Below are 10,920 nucleotides of genomic sequence, written 5' to 3' on the forward strand. Positions count from 1 at the left end.
ATATTTATACAAAAAAGGAGGAAGCAGTTGGGAGATGCAGCTGAAAGTTGGACTTCCCTCTCATCTGAACTGGTCAAAGGAGGCAGTCCATTTCTAAGAGATTTTCTTTTCTAGGTTATTTATTGTCCTTCTAATGCCCTCCTCTTGAGATTTTATTCTACTGTATGTCTCTTGCTTTGTTTCTTCTAGGTTAAGAGTCCTCAACCTGTGTGTACATGTGTGCGCCTCTATGTGTGTGTATTTGCTCAAGCACACATGCATGTTTGTGTAATGTACTCCTTTGCCAGCCTGGTAAAACCTATGGCATCTTATTCAGAATATATTTTTTTAAATTTCTAATGGAAGGAAATGCTAAGTTTTAGTCAGAAGTTAATGCAAATAAAGTCGTAATTTTTCCCCATCCAAATTCACAGATTGTCCTGAAATCTAGCCAGAGTACAAACTCCTGCTCCAGGTAACATGTAATCCTTAATGGAAAATTCATTATTTCCCTTTCAGTCCCAGCTTGATGTTGGTATGGAATTACTCATGCCTTCTTTTGGGGTAGTCTCTAGATTTACAATAATTATTGAGGCTGTTTGGTGTTTTCTTTGACTGACTTACCTCTTCAGCTTCTGGGGTTAGGATACCCCTAATCTTTGAAGTTTAAAATACTGGAGCTCATGGTCTTTTCTGGCATCTTAGCACAATATTAGGGACTCCAGACTCATTTGCATATGGAGTGAACAGAAATGAGCACCCTGGCACCCCAACAGCCTACTGTTGATCTGTGGGGTTTCTCCTGTCCTCACCTTGGGATTATCTGATCACCCTGGATCTTTCTTAGGGAAGCCCTTCATTATTGCTTCCTCTGGATAAAGCATCTTGCAAGCTATGATGTGTCCATGACTGGTCCCATGCTGAGAGTTTATACCACACTAATGTTGGGTTTGCTGGCTGATTGCTTTCTTAGTGCTAGGAGGATTATGGTTGACTTTCCTTTTGTTGATGTTTTTATTTATATGGAGGAAGAAATCAAACATACATTTAATCCAGTTTGGTTTTAAGTTCCTTTTTTTTGCTCTTTCCTACTGGTCAATGAGTTACTGAATTTGAACCCAGGATGTCAACACCCCCATATCTGCCATTGTCATTAGTCTTCATGGCTTCTACCAGCTCAACCAAAGATTCCTTGTCTTCATGGTTAACCTTTTTGAAAACAAGGATCATGCAGGGCTTTCTGGGAACTAAGGGACTAAGTATGGCTTTATCACTGATGATACAATAAGAATCCCACCCCCACACACACACTTTTTGTATATAAAGTATATAACACATGTAAGAAGACCTCTAACTCAGCAGAGTCTTCATTATGTGCAATCACCACAAACATTTCTTGTTTTCGTTTGTGCCAGGGTAGTAATCATGTTAACATCTCCTCTGAGGACAGGTGTCTCTCTCTGTAAGAACATTCTCATGGTTTGTAGCTTTCATCTCATCTTGACCCAGTAGACTTTCTTTTCTTTTCTTTTCTTGCTTTGTTTCAGGTCTAAACTTGTGGGCCAGTTTAAGCAGTTGAGTAACTGTCTGATGATTCAAAGACTGGGTGAATTGAATAATTGCTGGTGGCTCTTTCAAATGCTTATAAAGGACCGACCTTCAGTGTTATAGTTTGATGCATCAAGACAATTAGGCAAAGCTGGTCAGGCCCCTTTTAGGCTGGATGTCTTGACCAATACCATAGTTTTGGGGTTACTTCTCAAGCAAAGGGTTGACCGCTTTCTTTGCCTCCTGCTTCTTCCTAACAGCAGGATCTGGGGTCACCTTCTTTCTGTTGGCCTTCTTCCTTTTTGGTATCTTGGCTGTCAGGGAAAGGATTATGATTGACTTTTTGTGCAGTTCTAGGGTGGAAGAAATCAGTATAGTTTCTCATTGGATTTCTTGATCATTGTTTGTCTGCTCTGTCTTTGATGTCCCTGAACATATCAAGATTCTACACTTCCATTCACCCCATTGCCACTGGGTGGCCACAAACATTTGTTCTTAAGTGTTCATCAACATTTTGGTTTGTAAATCATTGTGAGAACTCCTGTAAAATGATATATTTCTATCCTGGTTTTCCTGAGCTGGATAGGGAAGCTAGGTGGTGCACTGGGCCTGGAGTCAAAAAGATCTGAGTTCAAACCTGGCTCCATACACTTAGGAGCCATATGACCCTAGGAATGTCACTTAAACTCTGTTTACCTCAGTTTCCTCATCTGTAAAATGAGCTGGAGAAGGAAATGACAAATCACTCCAGTATCTTTGCCAAGAAAACCCCAAACGGGGTCATGAAGAGTTGGACTGGACTGAAATAACTGAACAACAGCAGCAACCACCTCTCATAGTGGTTGTGAGGATCAAATAAGATAATATTTACAAAGTGCTTTGCTGAGCTTAAAGTGATATTGGTAGTTATTATTGGTAGCTATTACCATTATCTCCTCCTTTTTGATTAGAAATTAATCCAGACCAATGTCCTTACTTGTTGTTATTAACCTGATGAAATTTGTCATCTGGGGTATATATTGGCAACTATTCCCTCAATTTCCAATAGTCCAAGAACACCACAGTTAATCCACTTTGTTTTGTTAAGATTTATTTTTAGGCCAGTCAAAATTGTTCTGAGAGAGAAATTTGGAAATCTTCGAAGTACTAAGCATAGGTGAGCTACTATCAGAACTATTTGAGATTGTATGTAGCTGTTGTAGTTTCTCCTCATGCTCCAGGTGTCTTTTCAGTAAGAGTCAGCCATCTACAGAAGACAAATAGATAAGGTGCATGCCATCAGTCTTGATTCCATATTACCAAACAAAGCATTGGAATAATGGATGTTGTCCTGGCAAAGTTCTGCCAACAGGACTTCTTCTGATGGCACTCAATCTGCACCAAGAACCTGTCTCCCATAGTATGTCAACAAAGTCTGGATTTACTCCACTACCATTGCTTGCTCTGAGTCAAATGCCTTTTTGTAATAGTCAAGCACAGAGTTTTAAGGGAACTGAGTCCCCCCCCTCCATTTTTCTTAAAGTTGCTGGACTATAGAAATCTAGTCACTGGTTATAAAACTCACCTTCCTGTAGCTAATAAGTTCTCCAGGTCCTTCTTCCCTGGGAGAACATGATACACATTATGTGCTTATAGATTTGCAAAGAGAGGCAGCTAAGTGACTCAGTGGATAGAGCACTGGACCTGGAGTCAGGAAGACCTGAGTTCAAAGCTGGTCTCAGATATTTATTAGCTATGTGACCTTGGACAAATCACTTAACCTCTGTTTGCCTTAATTCACTGGAGCAGAAAATGGCAAACCACTCCAATTTCTTTGTCAAGAAAACCCCATAAAATAAAGGAAATACGTTGTTGCAGAGTCTTGATTACTCGCGCTGGTGGGGGAATGGAAAGTCTAATATAAAATTTGGCTTTACTTGGGTAACACATTCTTTTATTCATACATTTATGTGTGATTCTTCTGAAAATTCGTTCAGATAATGCTGAGGCATGAAAATCAAGTATGTTGGGGGCAGCTAGGTGGCACAGTGGATAAAGCAACAGTCTTGAACTCAGGAGGACCAGAGTTCAAATCCAACCTCAGACACTTGACACTTACTAGCTATGTGACCCTGGGCAAGTCACATATCCCCATTGCCCCACCAAAAATAAATAAAAAATAAAATCAAGTATGTTTCCATGGAATAAAAATCTGGTGGCAATTGCCTTAGTCTTAAGAAACAAACATCCATAGTCACTAAGAGTTAGACATGATTAAACAATAAGATTTGCAAAAAGACAGTGACATTGAAATAATTGCCAAGATTTCCCACGTTGCCTTTTTTTTAAGTAACAAGATAATTTTCAATCTTTTTCATTACTTTACCACCTACAAAGTAACATGTGATCTGTTGGGAAGTATATTGTCTTAACCTACTTCTTTTAGTTGATTAGTTGTGTCTGATTTGTTATGACCCCATTTGGAGTTTTCTTGGTAGAGATACTGAAGTGTTTGCCATTTTCTTCTCCAGCTCATTTTACAGATGAGGAAACTGAGCTAAACAGGGTGAAGTGACTTGCCCAGGGTCATACAGCTAGGAAGTGTCTGAGGCTGGATTTGAATTCAGCAAAATGGGTCTTTCTGAGTAGGGACCCTGTGCTCCATTCACTGCACCAAAGTGAATTCTATCATTTCCTGGGATTGTCCTTGCTGTTGGTACCTCATTATATATAATGGGCCATATGCCTTCTCAGTTGCTGCCTCATGGCTGATACAGATGCAAAAAGACACCCACTGTAAAATTTTAACTTGTGGCATTACTCTGTTTTCTTTTAAAATAGATGATTTTGTTTTTCATTTGCAGAACCCTTTCTACCGTGGACTCCTTTGAGGCATACAGGCATGCAGCTGAATTCCTGTCACAGAAATCTCTAGGTTTTGTTCAAGTTGTGTCATCTATAGCAATAATAAACAGTCTCTTGGTAATATTTATCCTTACTATAAATTCACTGGCAAAAAGTCAAGATAACAAGCATTTAATAAGTGCCTACTATCTGCCAGACCCTGTACTAAGCATTGGGGATACAAATACAAGCAAAAAGAAAGATAGTTCCTAGTCTCAAGAAGATTATACTCTTTTGGGGAAGACAACTCACAAAAGGGAGGAGAAGAGTTATGGCTGCTAAGGTCAGAAAGTCAGAATTGGAGACAGAGGAATTCAGGATAGCTTGTCTGGATCTTTCTTCCCTAAAATTAAAAAAAAATGATAGATTACTATTCTAATCACAGTGTGCATGTGTGTGTGTTTAAATTATATTAACATGACATATTGCAAATGTAACTAAACTGTCATCAAAGAAAACTGAGAAATTTAGAGGCACTGACTTATTTATCCTGGTAATTGTAAAAGTTGGGTAGAATTTAGTGATCTATGTTACCATTTTATGAAAGGGGAAACCCAGTGTTTCGGATAAAGAGGGTAAAAATTCATGGCTGAGCCATTTGGTGTTAGATGCTTTTCTTACATAGCTGGAATGAATCTTATGAAGTTGCTTTACTCAGGTCCTTTTCCATCACAATTTGTCTCTTACCACAGAATCTCCTGTGCACCATTCTTTTTTTTTTCTGGGCAATTGGGGTTAAGTGACTTGCCCAGGGCCACACAGCCAGCAAGTGTTAAGTGTCTGAGGCCGGATCCAAATGCAGGTCCTCCCAATTCTAGGGCCAGCACTCTAACTACTGCACCACCTAGCTGCCCCTCCTGTGCACCATTCTTATGGAAAAAATAATTTACCTTCTCTTCCTCCTACTTCTCCTCCCCCCCCCCCCAACTATTGAGAGAGCAATAAAATAGAGGTTTTATCTGGTCAAACAAAATGTATTCCCACATTGCCCAAGTTAAATAAAAAGATGTTTTAATCTACATTCTAAATCTATCAAGTGGCTATTAGGATATGAATATAATGTTTCATCATGAGTCCTCTGGAATCACAATTGATAATTGCATTGATAAGAGTTTCTTAGTATTTCAGAATTGTTTGTCTTTACAATATTGTTGTAAAGCAATAATAATTTAATAATAGCAATAGTTGTTCTTCTGGGTCTGCATCAGTTCATACAAATCTTAATTTTCTCAGAAATCAGCACCTTCATTTTTTCTTACAGCACAATAGTATTCCAAATTCTTCTTTTTTTAGTCACAGCTTTGAATTGGTCCAGTGATTCTTAAAATATCTCCCCTTTATCTGTTTTCCAGGTCAGTTTTTGCTCTGAGATACTTTACATTTCCTTTTATTTTTCAGGTTTTTTTAAACTTTGATTTAATATTTATTGTTGTTTAATGAAGTTAATATCTTCTATTTTTTCCATTATAATTTTCAGTGATTTGTTTCTTAAAAATTTGTTCAAAGCCATTAATTCTCTTTCCACATCTTTCTTGCACAGGTCTCATTTCTTTTTTTGCCCCCTTTTACTCTAGTGCTTTCATGATTTCTTGATTTTTAAAAATCATTTTTAGCTCTTTAAAAAAATCATGTTTCATTTCTTCTAGGATTTCTATTTAAATTCATTGAAAGATGTATTTTTCTTTTAGGCTTTGTTTTGTAGATGTTGTAGAATCATTTTCTTTTGGACTTGTGTCTCGAGTATCCCTTTCATCATAATAAAATTTTGTGGGGGGATCCTTTTCTTTGTTGTTTGTTCATTCTTCTAGTCTACTTTCAGGTTTTGGACATTATGTTAAGACTGTGTTTTGTGCACTTTGGGGAGCAGGGGGATGTCTGGTCTGATCTTTTGTCTTCTTGGGTCCTTCTTCTGCTTTCCTGGGGCATTGAGGATTGTGTTATTCCAGGATCTCAATGACAGCTCAGGCTGGTAATCTGTAAGATTTCAGTCTACTTTGATCCAGGACAAAGACTGATCTCTCACCATCTGGTCTGAGCTTGGCAAGTTCTTGACCTGTATTTGGGTCTCTGCAACCCACTCTTGTTGGCTTACCCTTCATTGGAAGTTCCAGTAGACTGTTGCTGGACTCAGTCCCTCAAATCTCTGTTGGTTTAAAGTGACAGAACTGTGGACTCCCCTTTGGTCTGGGATTTGTGCTCTGGTATTCTTCTGCAGGCTCCAGACTGGGCTGTAGGCTGAACTGAGATACAGTTCTGTTCCCAGGCTCAAAACCACAGGGCTACCATTTGCTTCTGAACTTAATCCTTGCTCCTACATTTAGGAACCTAGGTGCAGGTCCCCTCCTCTACCCTACATTAGTGACCCAGAACTAGATATTAAATAACTGCACTGGAAATTGCCACCTATTCCTACTTCAGGGCCCTACTGCACAGGTCTGGGATTCCTTCTTGCCCTAGTGCATAGCCTTGGTCCTATTTCAGATCTCTATGTCCTGGAATGTTCCTTGTAGCATGCCCCTTGCCAGATCCTGTCCTCAAGATTCACAGATCTCTCTTTATGCTGATCTAGTCTGTCTTTGGATGCTGAAATGGACTTGATATATGTCTTACTTTGGTGTTTTGTTTTGTTTTTTTCTCTTGGATTTCTCGGATCAAAACTGGGTCTGGTTCTCTATATTCTCCAAATTTTCAATGTGGTTTTGACCAGGGCAGACTACAACAAAAACCATCAATTCCATTAGTTCACTGCTCTATTTCTCTTCATCTATCCTATCATCACATACACTTTTTTTGGTTTTAATGTCACACTGTTGACTCATACTGAACTTGCAGCTGATTTTCCCAGTGAGGAAGGCAACTGTCTTACACACAAAAAGTAAAAAATGGAGTGAAAAAAAAACTTTTAGCTACACAAGTGACTAGAGAAGAAAACCTCCCAAATTGTCTCAATTAGCTTCACTTCCTGAAAAAGAAGAGAGACAAACATAAGTCAAATATTCAGGATCCAATCAGATCTACCATTTCCATAACTTATTTTTGCATGAAGAAATATAGTGGAATTTTCAGTTTAAAGCCTCTCAAATATTGGAAGCAATTCAAGACTTAGATAAGAATCTAATTTATCTTTATGCTTTGGCTGAAAGCATAATCATATTTATACCCAAAATTTGGTATTAAAAATATTCAAACACAAGGCATTAGTATAATGATATATGAATATAACATTAAAACTGGGTTTCAAAAGAGAAAAATAATTTTAAAGTGCATCAATGATAAACAATAGGTGAACATTTGCATGGTTTCAAATATTTTGCTATTATTTGGAAAATTATAAGAATACACACACACACACACACACACACACACACTCACCCTCTCACTCACTCACATAAGAAAAAAGCCAAGGAAGCCATATTCTACTCATACAGTCTTCTGAAAATATGGCTAATAAACCTCCAAAATGGTTTTCCTTTGAAAAATATAACCGGGATTTCTAATGGTTTCCAGACGTGACTGGGGATGGTGGCCTCAGTGGCAGTAAAAGATCATTGAAGGTTCAAATCAATGACATCCAATATAGCATTTCCAGGCTTGACTTCTTCCTGTTCCCTTGTCTAGTTGTTTCCAAGGCATTTATATTTAAGATATAATCACTAGTGATTATATTGCATTTCAAGGTTCTAGCTCTGGGCATTTTCACTGGCTGCCCCACCCATGCTCAGAATGTTCTCTCCTCATCTCTGCCTCCTGGTTTACCTGCTTTCTTTTAAATCTCAGCTAAAGTTCCACCTTCTCCAAGAAGCCCCTTTTACTTGTTCTTAATCTTAGTAGCTTCCCTCTAAAATTGTCTCTAATTTATCCTGTCTACATCTTGTTTGTATATAGTGGTTTGCATGTTGTTTTCCTATTAGACTGGGAGCTCCTTGAGAATAGAAACTGTTTTTTAACCTTTCTTTGTACCCCCAGCACTTGGCATAATGTCTGGTATATAGTTGGTGCTTAATAAATGCTTATTGAATGAAGTTGAAGTAAGAATTTTACAGATGAGAAATTGGAAGCTCAGAGTAGGTGAGTGATTTGTACATGATCACAAAACTTGTGATGTTTATGATGATACATACAGTACTTTAAGAGTGAAAAATTCTTTCCTCACAGAAGACCTATGAGGTAGGTGGTATAACAAACAATGATTTCTATTTGAATAAGAGAAGCCAGAGGCTCTGAGAGGCTCATTTCACACCAGGCCACCCTCCTCTGGACTTCTCCATCCTCCTCATCCCCCAAAGATCACTTCAACCTTGGAACTCACACCTTGTCAGGATCCTCTGCCCCCGAAGCCCCTTTCTCCCTCTGATTGGAGTGCAGAAATTGGAAAGTTTCACCAAGAACATCCATTTAAGGAAAGTGCCCAGACCAGCAATGTACTTTCTCTCATGCCCTATACCCATCCCTTTTCAGCTTCCTTTTAGATTGTAAACTCCTAGAGAACAGGTTGTTTTGATTTTCTTTGTATCCCACAGTGCCCAGAACATAGTAGATGCTTAATAATTGCTTGATGACTTGACTTACAGATGGAGATAATAGGAGCAAGGTATGGAAGAGAAGGTCAGATGCTAACAGATAATTACTGACACATGCCGAATGTGGCATGAGTCTGCTCTCTCCCATCAACCCTTTCTTTCCATTAATTAATACCTTCTTGTATATAGAGAGTTGGCCTCTAAGACAAATGATCCTTATTTTTCTCAACTCTGGAACTCCAACTAAATCTGCTACCCGCTTCTGTGACAATGGCAAGAGTAGTTTTGAAACCGAAATGGAATCTGGTTATTGACTCAGAAGAACAAAGGAGATTTCCCTCCACCTCACTCCTATCTGTTCAAGGAGATGAACTGCCTGAGTAAGAATCACATTTAATTTCATTACCTCATTTGAGTCTCACAACAACCTTAACAGATATTTACTATTATTTTCTCCATTTTATAGGTGAGGAGACTGAGGCTGACTGAGGTTAAATGACTTGCCCGGGGTCACAAAGCCAGTGAGTGTCTGACGTTGGATTTGAACTGAGATCTTCTCAAATCCAAAGCACAGCATTCTGTGCATTGTGGCACCCACTAGTTGCCTCAATCAAATGAAGTAATAATTTATCACAGTGCCTGGCACATAGTAGGTGCTTAAAAATACTTAATCCTTTCTTTCCCTAATAAGCTACTGTCCCAACACTATTCTTACTTGATCAGCTTCCTTGGAACTATTGGTGCAGACAAGGTAATGTCTCAAGTTCAATGGTTTTAAGGAAGCAACCTAAGATGACCTTCCTTCTCAAAGCAATGAGGTGTTTATTTTGGATACTGCTTGGCTGAAAGTCCCTTTGAGACACAACAGATTGTGTGTGAGGGGCCTGGTAATCCAAAGAGCCCAGCATCCCCAGGAGGTCTCTATTCAAAATAAACTGCCTTTGTTTGCTCGTCTTGTGGTTTGTTTCCCTGTAGTGACTGTTTTCTGTTTTTTACACATCTCAGGTGATGTGGAAGGACTTCACTATGGTGAACAATCAAGCTTGCATGTTTACCTACATTGTGATTCATGAGCAGGCAGTTGCTCTGTGCTGGTGTATTTGTGTTTTTTAAAGCTTGCACTTTTGTTCATGCTAAGGGGATGTTGGCTAAGAGTTGTTTATCTCAGATAGTGCCTAGGCACTCCCAATTTTTAAAAGTCTCAACACATAATGCTTCAGCGTATCCAAAGTTTGGGGGTCTTTGGACCCAGGGGTTATTGACTTCATGGCAGAAGTAACCACATATCCCTGTATGTCTCCTCTGCCCAATAAATGGCCCATCCCACCAAAAAGAATGTGGGGCAGGTTATTTTTTGGTTCACCTCCAACCTGGGGATCCCATTTATCCAACTAATAAATGAGGCCATAGATCTGATAATGACATCTGAAATTTATATAGAGCTTTAAGGTTTACAAAGCACTTTTCATGCATTACCTTATTTGATTCCCATAATGGTCCTGTGAGTCACATAGTCTAGCTATCCCTACCTTTTTTTTGTTTGTTTTTGTTTCTGTTTTTTTTTGTTGTTGTTGTTCAATTGTTTCAGTCAAATCTGATTCTACGTGGACTTGTGTGGGATTCTCTAGGCAAAGATATTGGAGAGATTTGTCATTTCTTTCTTCAGCTCATTTTACAATTGAGAAGCTGAGGTAAACAGGGTTAAATGACTCCCCCAGGGTCACACAGCTAGTAAGTGAAATTGAATTTGAACTCAGAAAGATGTGTCTTCCTGATTTCAGGCCCTGTACTTTATCCACTGTGCCACCTAGCTGTCCCTACTTTACAATGAGAAAAAAACAGTCTTGAGAGGTTAAGTAAATTATCAATGGTGGCACAGCTGGTAAGTGTCAGAGGCAAAATTCAAATCCACATCTCTCCTTACTCCAACACCAGCACTCTATTCACCATACTCATACCCACCATTTCCCCAGTTATCTGTTACCTGGCC

General features: G+C 38.8%; 1 pseudogene; it reads right to left on the minus strand.

The window, feature by feature from the left end:
• Nucleotides 1–10,062, minus strand: part of LOC122732238 — a 29,539-nt pseudogene extending 19,477 nt beyond the window's left edge.
• Between the last annotated feature and the right edge of the window lie 858 nt (nucleotides 10,063–10,920).

This window comes from Dromiciops gliroides, chromosome 6 (genome assembly GCF_019393635.1).
Source record: "Dromiciops gliroides isolate mDroGli1 chromosome 6, mDroGli1.pri, whole genome shotgun sequence".
Classification (NCBI taxonomy): domain Eukaryota; kingdom Metazoa; phylum Chordata; class Mammalia; order Microbiotheria; family Microbiotheriidae; genus Dromiciops; species Dromiciops gliroides.